The sequence below is a fragment of the Bison bison genome, unplaced genomic scaffold, assembly GCF_000754665.1.
Source record: "Bison bison bison isolate TAMUID 2011002044 unplaced genomic scaffold, Bison_UMD1.0 scf7180017864322, whole genome shotgun sequence".
Classification (NCBI taxonomy): domain Eukaryota; kingdom Metazoa; phylum Chordata; class Mammalia; order Artiodactyla; family Bovidae; genus Bison; species Bison bison.
In genome coordinates this window covers 530846-548573 of record NW_011494894.1, presented here as the reverse complement: position 1 = coordinate 548573, position 17728 = coordinate 530846, and the positions used below count along the sequence as shown (strand labels likewise).

Sequence of the window (17728 nt, the reverse complement as noted above, 5' to 3'; positions counted from 1 at the left end):
GGGGTTCCTCAAAAATTTTAAAATACAACTACTACAGGATCCAGCAATCCCATTTCAGAGTATATATCCAAAAGAAATGAAAACAGGTTCTTGAAGAGATATTTGCATGCATTATTCACAATGGCTAAGACATGGAAACAAGCCAAGTGTCCATCTACAGAGGAATGGATAAAGAAGATGTGACACACATATACAATGGAATATTACTGAGCCACGAGAAAGAAGGAAATCCTGTCATTTGTAACAATGTGGATGGACTTTGAGGGCATTATGCTAAGTGCAATAAGCCAGACAGAGTAAAACAAATACTCTGTGTTACCATTTACATATGGACTCTTAAAAACAAAATGAGATGTAGAGAAATTGAGTAGAAAAGTGGTTGCCAGGGTCTGAAGAGTGAGAGAATAAGGAGAGATTGATAAAGGGGCACAAAGTTTCAACTATAAGATTAATAAGGTCTTAGGATCTAATGTGGGCTTCCCTGGTAGCTCAGCTGGTAAAGAATCCCTGGTTCAATTGCTGGGTCAGGAAGATCCTCTGGAGAAGGGATAGGCTACCCACTCCAGTATTCTTGGGCTTCCCTGATGGCTCAGAAGGTAAAGAATCTGCCTGCAACATGGTAGACCTGAGTGTGATCCCTGGATTGGAAAGAGCACCTCTAGGAGGGCATGGCAACCCACTCTAGTAATCTTGCCTGGAGAATCCCATGGTCAGAGGAGCCTTTTGGGCTACAGTCCATGCAGTCGCAATAACCTCAGACATGCAGATAACACCACTCTTATGGCAGAAAGTGAAGAAGAACTAAAGAGCCTCTTGATAAAAGTGAAAGAGGAGAGTGAAAAAGTTAGCTTAAACCTCAACATTCAGAAAACTAAGGTGATGGCATCTGGTCCCATCACTTCATGGCAAATAGATGGGGAAACGGGACAAACAGTGGCTGACTTTATTTTTGGGGGCTCAAAAATCACTGCAGATGGTGACTTCAGCCATGAAATTAGAAGACGCTTACTCCTTGGAAGGAAAGTTATGACCAACCTAGACAGCATATTCAAAAGCAGAGACATTACTTTGCCAACAAAGGTCCATCTAGTCAAGGCTATGGTGTTTCCAGTAGAAATGTATGGATGTGAGAGTTGGACTATAAAGAAAGCTGAGCACCGAAGAATTGATGCTTTTGGCCTGTGGTGTTGGAGAAGACTCTTGAGAGTCCCTTGGACTGCAAGGAGATCCAACCAGTCCATCCTAAAGGAGATCAGTCCTGGAAGGACTGATGTTGAAGCTGAAACTGCAATACTTTGGCCACCTGATGCAAAGAGCTGACTCATTTGAAAAGACCCTGATGCTGGGAAAGATTGAGGGCAGGAGGAGAAGGGGACGACAGAGGATGAGTTGGTTGGATGGCATCACCGACTCGATGGACATGAGTTTGGGTGGACTCCGGGAGTTGGTGATGGACAGGGAGGCGTGCTGTGGTTCATGGGGTCGCAAAGCATCAGACGTGACTCAACGACTGAACTGAACTGAACCATGCAGTTGCAAAGAGTTGGATATGACGGAGAGACTAAGCATAGCACAGGATCTAATATAAAGTATTATCACTGTAGTTGATAATACTGTATTGTAAAACTGAAATTTGCTAAGAGAATATAACTTAAATGTTACATTAAAAAAAACTGATATATGTGAGGTGATGAGTTAATTAGCTAGATTGAGGGGGCAATCATTTCAGTGTGTGTGTGGTATATATATATACATATATATCTCTCAATCACCATGATGTACATTTTAAATATCTTACATTTTATATGTCTATTATACCTAAATAAAATTAAAATTTTTTAAAGTATAAACTAAACTATAACAAGCTCCTAATCAGAGTGTTTGCTCAGCATGTAAAAGAGCTAGTTCTGCCTACATTTAGTATAGGAAAATCACCTCCCTCCAACTCAGTTCATGATAGAAAAAGACCTTGAAGCCATGACCAGTGGAATCCCTGAGTGTGGACTGCATCTGAATTGATATCTGTGTGCCATGAAAAAAAAATACAGCATCGTAAGAAGGGGGTGTTGGCACTGATTCTGTGTGTCTGTTGATACTATGTTAAGGGAAGGTTGACCCTGATGGTAAATAGTACCTTGCATAGTGCCTGGAACTTAGTGTACATTAGATACGTATTTTTTTGATAACTGAATAAATGAACAGATGTATGATAGACACTAAGTAAATACTGGCTGCCTATCTCAGTTCGTGTGTTTAAAAATGAGGAGACTATGATCATGTGCTTTCCATCATATGCAAAATTATATCCCTGATTCACCATTTAAAGCCATTCACTTGGTATTATGTGGTGTGGCCTGGGCTCTAGTCCTAGCCCTGTAATTACCATGTGACCTCAAGTAAATGACTAATTTTCTCTGTGCTTTTCTTTTCCTTTTTAATCTATAAAAAGAGGAGGTTGAACTAAGCACATACTAAGCCTCTTTCCAGGTCTGAACTTTTGAGATTATTCTGCGGTTCTGAGATAAGAGCTTCTGTGTGCAAAGTCAACTCACCCACAGAGGGACTAAATCCAGGAACCCTGTTCCACTACTGTTGGGCTGGAGCTGACTGTTCTGCAGTAGCTTGAGCCAGGCATCCTTAAACACAGACCTGCAGAGCTCCTGAGGCTCATCAATGGGCTTCATAAGGTCTATGAACCTGCAGACCCACAACCATACTCTTTCAAGCAACATTTTGCATATAATTATCTTGTGAATTTCTCTGTAGTGTGTCTCTGGATTTCAAAGATTCCCCCAAATGTGGATAATCCCCAGGTAAGAAAACCTTGAACTTTTCAGAGAACAAGTGTAGAAACTTATGCTCCCAACACTATTGCATTTAATCTGATAAATGAATTAAGTCCTGGCTATAGCCACAGAAAACGAATGAAATTCAGAATAGAGGTTATGTCTTCTGTGCACAAGACAGCCATTCTGACTACAGGGGAGTCATTGGCAGATGAATGACAGAAAAAAAACCCAACAGAAGCCATGACTACAGGACAATAATATTTGAGCCGGGAACAATAATATTTGAGCTGGGTAGAATTTCACCCAGCAGGGGTTATCACCGAAAGGTACGTGTCAGGTTTGCTAGGGTATTTATAATCTTCTACCTGATGTAGTGATGTCCAAGACTGTCCCAGAGAGACAGGTGGCAGTCGCAGAGAAGGAGCCTATGCCTGTAGCCATCCGTGGTTTTGTTTTTAGACTGGCGCCAACCAGAGGCAAGCAGGTGGAGGTGGGCCAATGGAATGAGGCAGGGACCCCACTGAGCTTCCATCACAGCTGTGCTGCAGAGTTCTTTCTCTTTATCATTTATGTGTTTATTTGGGTGCGTTGGGTCTTAGTTGCGACACTTGGGACCTCCAATCTTTGTTGTAGCAGGCGAGATCTTTAGGTGCAGCTAGCAAACTCTTAGCTGCAGCATGTGGATCTAGTTCCCTGTCCAGGGATCGAACCTGGGCCCCCTGTGTTGGGAGGGCGGAGTCTTACCCACTAGACCACCAGGGAAGTCCCCTAGGGTTCACACGATTCCACGCAAACCACTCAACCCTGTTGGACCCCAATTACTTTAGTTCATAGGGCTATTTAAGAAGAGAGAACTTGAATTCCTAAGAAGTCCCAAATAATTAAGAGAGTTTACTTTTTAAGAAAAGGAGGGGGTATATAGGAAGTCGAGATAGGAGATTCACCTCAGATCTAGACTTGGAACCCCTAAGAGACTTAAGAGAACTTGAGAATTAACCAGACCTACTATCATACATGAACAGAGAACTTTCAGATGTTCAAGCCGGATTTAGAAACCAGAGATCAAATTGCCAACATTTGTTGTATTATTGAAAAAGCAAGAGAGTCCCAGAAATACATCTACTTCTGCTTTATTGTCTATGCCAAAGCCTTTGGCTGTGTGGATCACAACAAACTGTGGAAAATTCTTCAAGAGATGGGAATACCAGACCACCTGACCTGCCTTCTGAGAAATCTGTATGCAGGTTAAGAAGCAACAGTTGGAACTGGACATGGAACTATAGACTGGTTCAAAATCGGGAAAGGAGTACGTCAAGGCTGTATATTGTCACCCTGCTTATTTAACTTATATGCAGAGTACATCATGCAAAATGCCAGGCTGGATTAAGCACAAGCTGGAATCAAGATTGCTGGGAGAAATATCAATAACCTGATAGGCAGATGACACCACCCTTATGGCAGAAAGTGAAGAGAAACTAAAGAGCCTCTTGACGAAAGTGAAAGAGGAGATTGAAAAACCTGGCTTAAAACTCAACATTAAAAAAACGAAGATCATGGCATCTGGTCCCTTCATGGCAAGTAGATGTAGAAACAATGGAAACAGTGACAGACTTTACTTTTTTAGGCTCCAAAATCACTGCAGATGGTGACTGCAGCCATGAAATTAAAAGGTGCTTGCTTCTTGGAAGAAAAGCTATGACAAACCTAGACAGTATATTAAAAAGCAGAGATATTACTTTGCTGACAAAGGTCTGTCTAGTCAAAGCTATGGTTTTTGGAGTAGTCACGTAAGGATGTGAGAGTTGGACCATAAAGAAAGCTGAATGCTGAAGAATTGATGCTTTCGAACTGTGGTGTTGGAGAAGACTCTTGAGAGTCCCTTGGACTTCAGGGAGATCAAACCAGTCCATCCTGAAGGAGATCAGTCCTGAGTATTCATTGGAAGGACTGATGCTGAAGCTGAAACTCCAATACTTTGGCCACTTGATGAGAAGAACTGACTCATTGGAAAAGACCCTGATGCTGGGGAAGATTGAAGTTAGGAGAAGGGGATGATAGACGACGAGATGGTTGGAATGCATCACTGACTCGATGGACATGAGATTGAGCAAGTTTGGGGAGTTGGTAATGGACAGGGAAGCCTGATGTGTTACAGTCCACAGGGTTAGAAAGAGTTGGAGACAACTGAGCAACTGAACTGAACTGAACTATCACAGAGCCACGAGTGTCCCCAGGGCAGTCAGTGGAGTCTTGCATTCAGAAGCAACTAATGCAAAGGTTTGTCCCAGAGGCTCTCAGGGCCAGTTAGCTCTGGGTACTATGGGGTCAGAGATTTGACCCTTGTGTATATGTGACTGTCTCCACGTTAGACTGAGTCGTAACCCTAGCCAGCAGAGGGGACTGGCTGGGAGAGTGAGGGTGGCATTCCCATCTTTGGAAACAAACTCAAATTCACTCTAACTCAAACTACACACCTCAACCTCTCAGGTTCGGAGCAGAGTGTCTGTAGGTATCCCGCATGTCATGGTCATCTTGCAGTCAAAGAACGTGTGCAGGGAGAAATAACAGGCTTCACTGCCTAGTTGCCCAACTGGACTGACTGTTGATTCTCCTTGAGGAAGTAAGCACTCAGAATTTGCTATCTTCAGGGAAATCACAGAGCTCTTCTTTTCTTGCAGGGTCTGTCTCTCTGGGCACCTGTGTGAGCAGGGCTGGTCATTCAGACTCCCTGTGAGCTGTAGTGGAGTGTCAGGCACACGAACTGCAGGGCTGGGCTTTTGACGACAGCTCCCAAAATAAGGTGCCAAGCCCGAGTTCTCACTTTCCCCTTGTGCCCTGTGAGACGCTGGCACTTCCTCTGGGGCCATTACTCAGCAGCCTGAATGTTCAGAAATAGGCCGGGTGTGCTGACCCGGGAGCCCCGGACTTTTCCTCCGGCAGGTCCTGTCCCGGTGCGAGGGGCGCAGGCTGGGCTGTGGGGGGCCATTTCCTGGTCTTCCACATTCACTTCCTGTTGGGCAGCAATCCTATCACAAGATGGAGCTTCACAGAGTTCCTAGGCTTTTGAAGGTGTTTCCTTGCAGTCAGCCAGTGAACACACTTCCTCACTTCCATCATCTTTTTCACATACACATTTTCCATCTTCTTCTCCCAGTGAAAACATGGCCTGCCCTGTTCTCTGGTCCTCTCCAGAGCAGACCGTCCCATCTCCCAGGCCACCCCATTCAGTTGTCTATGGATCTCCAGCACTCTCCCACTGTATTGAACATAACCTGGACGTGGCATCAGAATGGCCCATGGCATCACAAATTCTCACAACCTACTCTGCACGTGACCTATCAAACGCTTTCTGCCTGTGGGGGTATTTTGTTCCTCACCTGCTCACCCTTCCCAGAAACTCTTGTTTCTTCCATTCCTAGCCTGGACCCCTTGGCCTGCTGTCTCCAGGCTGCTCACTGATCTCGCATCTTTATTCTTCTCTGAGTCCTTCTCGGCTGACTCCCCATCTCAGGTAGTCCCTAACTCAGCTGTCTTTGCTTCTATTCCCATATTGTTGAGCTCTCCTGGAAATTTACAAGCTTTCTGTGATGTCTGAGCCCTCAAAAAACCATTCCTTTTAAGGGTCTGTATTTATCAATGTCAGATTTCTTGAGTATGATAATTATACTGCGGTCATGTAAAGGAATTCATGTTCTCAAGAAATACATGCCGAATATTTATTAATAAATAAATAGTAATAGGCAGTCAATAGCAACAAAAGGACCACATGTGTCTTCAAATGAACTTAACTGTGAAACAAACAGACTTACAGATATTAAGAACAGACTTCTGGCTGTCAAGGGGGACGGGGTGGTTTGGGAGTTCGGGATTAGCAGATGCAAACTATTATAGAATGGATAAACAGCAAGGTCCTATTATATAGCACAGAGAACTATATTCAATATCCTGGAATAAACCATAATGGAAAAGAATATGAAAAAGAATTTTATATATATCTGAATCACTTTGCTGTACAGCAGAAAACTAACCCAACATTTTGACTATACTTCAATAAAATACTTTTTAAAAAAAGACCACGTGTGTCTGACTCTCTCCTCTACTATTCACTCTCCAAGGTAGGAATTTTGGCCCCTCAGAGCAGTTGGAAAAGATGGTGTGGGAGGTGGGAGGAAGATTCAGGAGGCGCCATATGTCTACCTATGGTATGATATATATATGTCGTATATCAACATGAATCCTGTTGATATATGGCAGAAACCAACACAATATTATAAAGCAATTACCCTTCAATTAAAAATATATTAAAAAGAAGCAGAAACTTATTACCTGCCTGGCCCTTAATTTGAGGACTTTACACAATCCAACTCATTGACTTCTCTGATGGCAATGAGAGAATTACTGTTAATACTTCTGTAATTTTTTTGATGAAGAAATAGGCTCAGAGGGATTAAGTAAATTGCATAATGTCACAGAATTACCAAGTGGTCGAGTCAAGATTAAGGAATCTGGGTGAAACATTATCTTATGTCTCATCATAAGATGATTGTAAACTCTGGGAAAAGTCTGTTGACTTTCATCAGAGCTCCTCCTGCAGTCAACAGTCTTATAAATCATCCCTTGTTTATTCCTAATTGGAGGTATGAATACTTCAATTCTGATGCTATCATTCTTGGTCAGGGGGGAACCAGAGATGAAAGGCATCACTGTGGGAGTTCCAGTGAGCATCTGTTGGAGTGTTGGGGTATTCTTCTGTCCTCTGCCTGTGTCTGACTGAATCAGTGCCCACACGAGCTTCCGGAGGTCAGCACTTGGAACTCTCCTCATTACTCACTAGCTTTCATGGGCAAATGGTTTAAACTCAGAGGTTCAGTTTATCTGTAAAATGGGAATAACAACAATCCCCTTGTAGGGTTGTATTTATCAAAGAGCCTAGCATAGACTGGGTCACAAATAGGCACATATTCGTCCCTTTCCCTCTTCCCACACCCACTTTGTTTCTTCATTCTCCGTACTCTGAAACTTTCCTTTTGGGTGAACTTCTTCAATGTCCTTATATCTCTATGAAAAATCTCTTATTTACAGCACCATGTTCTCAAAAGTAAGTTGGCACTTTTAAGGCAGGGATCTTATTGTTTTCCAGTCCCTTTGTCACAGTAATTCTGTCTCCAGGAATCTTTCATAAAGAAGAAGTAGTGGAAATGTGTATATGTATTCTACATACACACAAGATCTGGAAAATAAGTCAATTGCTTGTGAGTCCACTCTCCAATGCTGACTACTACTACTACTACATTACCTTTACAAATATTCAAATTCACTTACACCCTTAAAAGCAAAAGTAGATGTTACATCTACTATTTGGTAATTTATATTATTTCCTATCTTTTTTTCTGTCATTATAATAGCATCTTTCCTTTTATATCTTGAGTCTTCCCTGGTGGCTCAGATGGTAAAGCGTCTGCCTACAATGCAGGAGAACCAGGTTTGATCCCTGGGTCAGGAAGATCCCCTGGAGAAGGAAATGGCAACCCACTCCAGTACTTTTGCCTGGGAAATACATGGACGGAGGAGCCTGGTAGGCTACAGTCCATGGGGTCGTAAAGAGTTGGACACGACTGAGCAACTTCACTTTCACTTTTCATACCTTAATTTATCTAACTAACACCCTATGATTGCTGGAAAATATTTTTATTTATTTTTTTAAACTTTTAAAAGGTTGAAGTATAGTTGATGTACAATATTATGTAAGTTTCAGGTTTATAACATAGTGACTCACATTTTTCATATTAAATTATTTTTATTTTTTCAAGATTATACGTAGCACTGTGGTGACTGCAGCGGCATCTCTGGGCATTTCCTAAATGACATCCTTGTCTGTCTCTGTTCCTGATGCCATCCCTCCTAAGACTCCATTGCCGGGACCCTGAGCCATTGCCTCTGGGCCGGCCCCTTGCTGTTGGCTTACAAACATTACAAATCTCCTCCAGGCACATCTAGCCTTCAAAACTCTCCCCCTTGATTCTTCTGGCCTTTCCTGGCATCCCGAAGGCCCCTCTGGCCTCACAGGGAGGGCTCTTCCTCCTCAAGGCAAAGCTTCCCTGTGTTCTGGATCCTCTTTCTTCCTGCCTCCATAGTTATCCCCACTCCCGTCTTTGAACCCTCCCTCTTTCCTGCCTCCTTTCTCCTGGCCCACACACGCACTCAGTCTTTCTGTTCCGCAGATCTCGTCCTGACCACGACCCTGCCCCTGCACCCAGGGTCCGGACCTTCTCTTCCCTTCTCAGCCAAACGTCTCGGAAAAGGAAACCGCGTTTGCTACCTTCCGTCTCCTCCCGGACACAGCCACCTGACTCCAGTATTACCCTCTAAATTGTCAAATGCAATTGGCATTATTTGCTCTTCATCTTGTCCAACATTGTTCAGTTTTACTCCTTGAAACTATATCTTGAATCACCTCTTCCTAAAATGGCTCCCTCTCAGTCTCTCCTGACAGCTCTTCTTTCTCCCTGTGTTAATTGCTCAGTCGTGTCCGCTTGTGACCCCATGGACTGCAGCCCGCCAGGCTCCTCTGTCCCTGGGATTCTCCAGGCAAGAATACTGGAGTGGGTTGCCATTTCCTTCTCCAGGGCATCTTCCCAACCCAGGGATCCAACCTGGGTCTCCCACATTGCAGGCTGATTCTTTACCATCTGAGCCACCAGAGAAGCTTGCTTCTTTCTCTACTCATCCTGAAATGGGGGCTTCTCTCCACACAAATAAGCATGGTCCTCAGACCAGTACCATCAACCTGGCCTCTTGTTCAAGGTACAGCTTTTCAGGCCTCACCTCAGATCTCCTGAATTAAAAACTGGTGGAGTGTTCACCCAAGCTTGAGAACCACGGCTTGACATGTTCTCCCTGTCCATCTCCTCTCTGCTGCTAGTGCTAAATCGCTTCAGCACTGTCTGACTCTGCGATGCCATGGACTGTGGCCCGCCAGGCTGCTCTGTCCATGGGACTCTCCAGGCAAGAATACTGGAGTGGGTAGCCATGCCTTCCTTCAGGGAATCTTCCTGACCCAGGGATTGAACCCACGTCTCATGTCTCCTGCATTGGCAGATTTCTTTACCACTAGTGCCACCTGGGAAGCCCTCTCCTCTCTAAAGCTCCACATTAACTATTCTTTTCACACCTAATACTCCTTAAATTCTTTCCAGCCCAGACTGCTCTCTGGAACTTCTATAGGGCATCTCTACTTGATACTATTCATCAGGGGTTTACAGGGAAAATAGTCTTTTCCCATAATCCTGTCCTTTCTACTGTATCCTTTCCCGCCAAATGATATACCATTCACCAGTTGCCAGTATCAGAACCTGGGATTCATTCGATTCCTTCTCTCGTTTATCCACTTAGAAAACCACCAGTCTGCTCTCTCGGGAGCCTCTCTCAAATCGGCACTCTCCTCTCACTCACACTGCCACTGCTTCTTTCAGGCCTATTCCTCCTACCGCTGAGATTACTGCATCACCTCCTAACGGGGTCGACTTCCCAATTTACCTTCCACTCTGCTACCAGAAAAGTGAAAGTCGCTCAGTCCTCTTTGCGACCCCATGGACTTATACAGTCCATGGAATTCTCCAGGCCAGAATACTGGAGTGGGTAGCCTTTCCTTTCTCCAGGGAATCTTCCCAACCCAGGGATTGCACCCAGGTCTCCCGCATTGCAGGCGGATTCTTTACCAGCTGCTTCCAGAATCATCTTTCTAAAAGAAAAACCAGCTCGTGCTTGTCTCCCGCCCAGTCACTCAGGGGCTGTGCCTGAGTCCCAACTAGTGGTGCAGTAGGGGCCTTCATGCCCTGCCCCCTGCCTGCCCCCACAGCCTCATCTCCTGCTGTTCTGGACACATTCCCTCTGCTCCAGCGCTAAGGAAACTGGAATTACTTGAGTTCCCCCAGCAGGCACGCTTCCTCACACCCTCAGACCACTGTTGATGTTATTTTGCTATTTCCTTTATGAGGAACGCTCTTTTTTCATTTACCATCTGTAAATTTTTTCTTCTCCAGGGCTCAGCATCAGCTTCTGAATAAAACTTTCCCTGGATGTCCAGCCTCGGCTGGATGTGCCCCGGCGCCCCCATCCATCATGCCTTCAGCAGAGACCTTAGCACATCGTGTCCGTTCTCGTCTGCCCTAGGAGACTGGGAGCAGCTTGAGGACAGGCCTTTGTTACTTCTGTTTAGTGCAAAGCCTGACACGTAGTATGTGCTAAGCCGCTTCAGTTGTGTCCGACTCTTTGCAACCCCATGGACTGCAGCCCTCCAGGCTTCTCTGTCCATGGGATTCTCCAGGCAATTTTACTGGAATGGGTTGCCGTGCCCTCCTCTAGGGGATCTTCCTGACCCAGGGATCAAACCCGCATCTCTTGTGTCTCCTGCATTGGCAGGCAGGTTCTTTACCATAAGCATCACCTGGGAAGCCCTAGGTGCTCAGCAAATAGCTATTTACTAGGAGAAAGACTAGGTTCTCTTGAGAGAAACCTACCTTGACTGCTCCTTTTCTAACCACTCCTGTTTTTCCCATCCCAGCCACCTTTCATCCCTGTGATGCTACTGGGATAGCTCTGGAGAAGGACAAAGACTTGCTGGCCTTACCATCAACTTCTCTGCAGCAGTCAATGGCCCAGTTCGCAAAGGATTCTCTTCTCCGGGCTCCTGAGCAGACACTTTTAGAATTCTCTTTACGTTTTGGTCTGTGCTTCCACTGGTTCCCTTTCTTCCTCATGCTTTTTGCAACTGTTCTGCCAGGCACTATAGCAAGCATGAGGGTTGGTGGTAGTGGTGATGGGAAATATGCCTTGATGTGCAGTCTCTCTGGGGGAAAAAAGGGCCCTGATTTGTAGCTTTTGTTTCTTCCATGGTATAAATACTCTCACCAGTGATTCAGGCTACCATTTTAACAACCAGCTCACAAAATTCTTGAATATTTAATACTTGGTTTTCACGAGTCAGCTCTAGCACACCACTGGGCAGACAGGAATGAGTGAGTTCAGTTTGAATCTAGGAGGGCATAGTCTAGTGGCGAAATATGGAAGTAACTCTAAGATAAATGTGATAAGCACTAGTGTTTAAAAAAGGTGCTGGGGGTTCAGCGGAAGGCAGGCGTAATTATGAACATCTATAAATGCTTCCCATAAAAGTATATACTTCCCTTAGAAGTATAGAGAAGAGTGTTTGAACTGGACCTTAAAAAAGAGGATATTAAAGGCAGGCATAAGGGGTGAAAACTATTCCAGTCAGAGGAAACACCTCGAACAGAGGCGGGACAGTCAAGCATTCAGGGGACGGGCTAATAGAGGAGAAGGACTGGCATGCAAACAGTGGGGCAGCAGAATGGGGGCTGCCACTATCTAGTTTTGTGATGCTGGTCAAATTGCTTCACTTTCCCAGGCCAGTTTCTACATCTTTAAAATAAGAATTTGATTTCTACGACCCATTTCTGTCTTAATTTGATGACCGACTGTGGGAAAAGTAAGAAAACAAAAGATGAGGAAGAAGGAGAAAGGAAGAAACGTATATAGCATGGAGTTTTCAGGCAGCTAAAGGCTCCAGTGCTGCTGGATTCTCTTAACTCTTGGCTCAGTCCCAGTCATGAAAACTCCAGCCCCATGTATGAGCCACTGCACTGTTGGCTGAAGTCTCAGTTCTTTTCTAGTAAAGTGAACGAATATACTGAATCCTCACAGCACCTGTAGAAGCAACTCTTCATCCTTCTGCCTCAGGGGAGCAGAGGATTTTCCTTTTTCCTTAGAAAGTATCGAGAAGGTCTCCCAGGCTCCCCTGGTAGCTCATTCCCTTTGTGTAACTGTTATTTTCCAGTCGATCTAGAACTTCCTCCTCCCCACCTCCTGCCTGTCTTCTCTAGAGAACTCTCTCATTTTCATTCCTTTAAACATTGTAAATCATAAAATATGTAGAGTACATGAAACACGAATGCAATGTATAATCCTAGAGCAAACACGCATGTCACCACCAAGAGCAAAGGATAGAACCTTGCTGTAATCGGAAGCTGCCTCACTCCCCGGCGTATTACTTATACCAAGCACAACCCTCCAGAGGGAACTGCTGTCTTACTTTAATAGTCATATTTTTGTTTGGCCTTTTACCATCCATACGTATATGCCTCAAATGCTAGTTCAGTAACGCCTGTTTTTTAACACTTGATTTGAAAGGAATCGTACTGTATGCATTCCTTTGTTCTTTCGGTCAACATTCTAACATTCATTCACAGTGTGATGTATAGCTAGTTCGTGCTTTTTATAGTTAGTCTTCCGTTATGCGTAGCCTAGTTTATCCATCCTACTGTGAATGGACATTTGGGTTGTTTCCAGAATCAACGATGCTGCTGTGAACACGGCTGCACACGTGCTCAGTGCAGGGCTTCCCTTGGACACAGGGGTGGAGCTCTTGGTTCCTGGGCTACGTGGATCCTCCTTCATTCTCCCCCTTATACGGGTGGGCAAGTCGTACTCCACTTTTCCTTTCCTCAAGAATTTTAACTTCTGTGCCTCTGCTCCTGTTGTTCCAGCTTTCGATCCTGTTTGTCAGTCTTCTTGTGTTCTTGTAATGTTATCAGTAGTGCTTCAAGCTTCTCGACTTGAGTGTCACCTTCCTCCTGTAGTTAACAATGGTTTCCTCTCTCAAGGAGTCATTTTTCAATTGCTCAAGTAGGAAATGTTTTTGGAGTATTTTGAGAGTTCTCTTGCAAATTTGCACAAAATGGAGAGCATATATGTGATGAATAGAGGGGCCAGGGTCAGGCTTTTTCCTGTGAGGCATTATAATACGGGAATTAGTACGTGGGCGTTTGAGTCAGCCCAGTCTACAAGCTGCTACTGGTTGGCTGTGGTGTCCTTGGGCGAGTTACTGAATTTTTGTGCTTTAGTTTCTGCCTAAATGTGGATCTGTCAAAATGTGGGTAACAATTATAGTCACTTATGTGTGTATTGCAAGAAATAGTCTATAAGTTTGATTAAGAGGTTTATAAACTTGGTTCTTCAGATAGGGAGAACTAAGGAAAGACCAGAATTCAGAATGCCTTCAGGATGTGTGCACCGAGGATACAGACTCTTGAGTCTGTTCATCCTGAGCCTCAACACTATCCAGCCCCCTCCGTGGGGTGGCTGGCTAGGGGAAGCCTGTGACATGCTCGCTGCCTGTGGCCACAGAACAGAGTGAAGTGAATAGGCCTAGTTGGGAATCAAACTCACAACCCTGGCTTCATCTACTATTCAGCTGGCCAAAATAACACGAAACAGTGAAATGCTGTCAAAGTAAACAGGAAGGCATGAGGACACCACAGGATAACTCAAGTTAACAAGCTGCTCTTAACAGCATCCTCCCTGTGTGTAATTTATTGAACAGAAGAATTGGCTGGGATAGAAACCATTCCTAATAATCAAAAAACCACATTCTAGTTCTCCTAGTCCTGCAGGCACTCTTATGTAGAATTCTACACTTTGTCACTGACATTTCTTGGTTTTAGGAGGTAGTTTTCCAAAACCAAATACTTAATTATAGCTGCAACACTTAAAGGCCAATACTTCATTACCTAATTAGGGAGCTGAGAAATGTTTATTATGCACATCCTCTTCTCCACTGAAAGTTACTAATATTCATTTCGACTTGTCTGCTAGTCAACTCATTGGTTTCTGGACTCAGAATCTTAACTTCCACATAAAGCTAGAAAAATTCAATAAGGTTTTTATGGCAGTAGCATTTCCAACTTGACATTAAGAGTTGGGCCAAATGTTAACCTATTATAAGGAGCAACAATGCCTAATGGATTTTAATTAAGTTTCTGTACCTTTTTTATTTGTTACACTTAATAAATCCTATAATGCTTCTTTTCAAATAACTCTTGGAAAGTTGTGTTTGAGTACACCATAGGTGATGGGGAAAAAGGTGGAAGAGAAATTAAAGAGGCAAAGGCTGGTACTGAATGATTGTCAAGCGATGTATGACAGTATTTGCTAACTTTGTGTCAATATAGCAAGGCCAGATGGTTTATTTATGGTTTGCTGTTTCAGTAACATATATTATCTAGTGATATATTAAGGAAGGGTCCATTTGTATAATTACTTTTAGACTCTGACTTCAAAACTCTTAACATCTTCATCCAAATTGATAACTTTAGCAAAAACCCATGAAGAGGTCCGGCGTGAGAGGGAGATGCCAGCTCCTACTAAGAGAAAGTTCTCGTAAACTGGAAACCAGGGTCCTGAACAGCAACAGCGGCAGCACAGTCTGGTACTCGGGTGCCAACTGAACCCGTGCTGAGTTTGTCCACCGAAGGGCAACCCTTCATGGCTGGCACTTTGGCACTGATGTGATAATGGCAGTTAAGTACCACTGGCCTCGAAAAAGAACCCAGGGAAGATCTCATTAAAACGAGGGAAAAGAATCTAGAGTTCCAGGATACTTCTCAGCCAGATGTTCAGCAACTACCTTTCTTAGAAAATCAGAGGGACTGACAGAGCAGAATGGCCTATTTTGAGTGTCACCTCCTCTCTCACCGGCCAGGGAACACAATAGGGGAACAAGCGATTAAGACTTGGCTCTAAGAGCGGAGCAGCAGCAGCTTCCTCCCTAAAGGCCAACACATCTTAAACAATGTAGCAAAAATGAGCGCAGCCTTCAGAAAATGGGAGAGTGGCCTGGTGTGAGCAATGTCTTTGCTGAGTTCAGGATACAGATCTGCAAATGATAGCCTCTTTAAACTGTGGCTGAGCCAGTATAGGAAATAACCTTGTATTTTTCATATATACCTGGTAAGAGTCATTTACCTCAAATATGTGGGGAAAAGGAAATTTTTTTCCCCAGAGTCCTCTTTGCTCCTTTTGAAAAATGCTAAGACTAGGAGACCCAGGAGACATTTTTTTTTAAAGCTTCCCAGGCGATTCTGATTTGGTTCCCGTAACTTTGAGACTTACAACTGTAGTGGAATAGGAATAAGTCAGAAATTACTGAAGTTACTTAAACCTGTCTATCCGTTTATCAAAAATAGTTAACCCCTGCCCTCCCTACCTTATGGGAACAGCTAACAGTAATCATTCAATAAATTTAAGCTATTATGTGCTATTAGGCACTGTCCTAGGAGCTGCACTTGTAATAACCACACAGCCCGTGGAAACTGATTCAGAGAGGTTAAGGAACTTGTCCAAGGTCACACAGCTAGGGTTGGAAACCAAAGCTGGGCAGCTCAGCCTAGAGATCATGTTTTTAACTGTTATTTAACAAGGTTGTAAAGAATATATGAAACATGCATGAGGGGACTTCCCCAAAAGTCCAGTGGTTAAGACTCCACATTCTGAATGCAGGAGGTCTGGGTTCAATTCTGGTCAGGGAACTAGATCCCATATGTTATAACTAAGACCTGGCGCAGCCAAATAAATATTTTTAAAATGTCATCAGATAAAAACAAAACACTTGAAACAAAAACATTCATGAGGATAGCATTTCCTGCTATCCTCATGAAAAGTTAAAGATGGTTTAAGTGGCCAGTGAATGAAGCTGCTGCAGGTAAGTCCGCATCTAGCCAGCACTTGCTACATTGTAGCTGCTCACGACTTCATTCATAGGACTTGAAAATCTGATATCTGCCTGTGTCCCTCAAATGGTGGCTTTGGCCTGTTGAAGCGCCACAGATATAAAGTGACTCCTGTGACAACTTAAAAGTAAAGGCAAGAACTCTGCAGAGTTCTTGTGCCAGGTGCCTCACACAGGGCTTGGCACTCAGGTGATGAATAAATAAGTGTTGGCTGAATTGAATACCTTCCAATCAAAGGCATTTGAAATGTACTATTCATATTCTACAAAATGGCTTGAACTATTTTGAATGTCAAAACAGGAAAGGGCATGTAGCAAGTTAAGGAAATTAAAGAGAAACTGGGTATAAATGGAGTATTAAACCTTTGAAATTCAAAATAAAGAACCTGGTTATATATCTTTGAAGTCCTCTTCCCTGGCTTAGCAGGGAAGTGGGAGGGAGGAGCTTTGGGGATGGAAGAAGCCTGTGCTTCAATAATGTAACAGCTCTCATCTGTGTTGTACCTATCTGCCGCAGGCATACTGATCCCAACAGGCTGCCCAGCAATGTTTTTAAAGGCTGAGTTCACCTTACATCATTGTTTAATGACCTTTACACTTTGCAACATGCCCTCAAACGTAGCTCAGAAATAAAAACAGGTTTTTCCTACCACTTTAAACGATAAAGTGGGTCCCTTATAACAAGCTGGGCATGTATTCTTGGCATTGGATCTAATGAAGTATTTGACTCATTTCACATCCAACAAAACGCTGTGTTTGGCCTGCCTGTAACTTCCAAGCAACCTCTGAAGAGCTCATGCCTAATACTGGTTCTCCCACAACTCCTAAGACTTTAATGAGTAACCGGTTAATCTGTGATGTGGCATGACCCAAACTGAGGGCAGGCAGAGAATCTCCTCGGAAGACATGTGTGGGAAGCGGTGCAATGCTCAGCTGGGTCACAATGCGGTCCTTCATAGAATGACGAAGCAGAGCTTTGCTGCACTGCCCCAAGGAGGACACAACTCAGTCGACACCCTCCCCTCAGTTGACACCCTCTCCCAGGGTCTCTTCCGAAGCACCTCTGTAAGATGATGCCCCCACCATCTAGCTGTGGAACCGATTCTCTTTGTGAGGCTGCTGGGCCTTTGCTTTAAGAACAGTGTGAGAGGAAGTCCAGTCCCTCTAGGGACTAGGAGTAGCAGAAAAACAGACCTAAGGGCAGTGTGTCTGCTACAACAGGTTCTCAAAATACACGTTAAACTGATATGTGTGACCTATACAAGAGCACGACGTGCCTGCATGCTTTGTCATGTCTGATTCTTTGAGACCCTTTGGACTGCAGCCTGCCAGGCTCCTCTGTCCATGGGGTTTTCCA

The 17728-nt window shown here is 44.0% G+C and overlaps 1 protein-coding gene across 3 annotated transcripts in view; it reads right to left on the bottom strand.

Annotated features, from left to right (window-relative positions):
- The window catches only part of DTL (denticleless E3 ubiquitin protein ligase homolog (Drosophila)), a 91081-nt gene that overhangs the window by 23009 nt on the left and 50344 nt on the right, over positions 1–17728 (bottom strand). Inside the window, exon 16 of one of the 3 annotated variants that reach the window (XM_010853024.1) lies at positions 12853–13591. The exons of the other annotated variants lie outside the window; for them this stretch is intronic. The gene's annotated coding sequence lies outside the window, so the exon portion shown is untranslated. Of the gene's footprint in view, positions 1–12852; positions 13592–17728 lie in introns of those variants that run through there. 3 annotated transcript variants of the gene reach the window in all.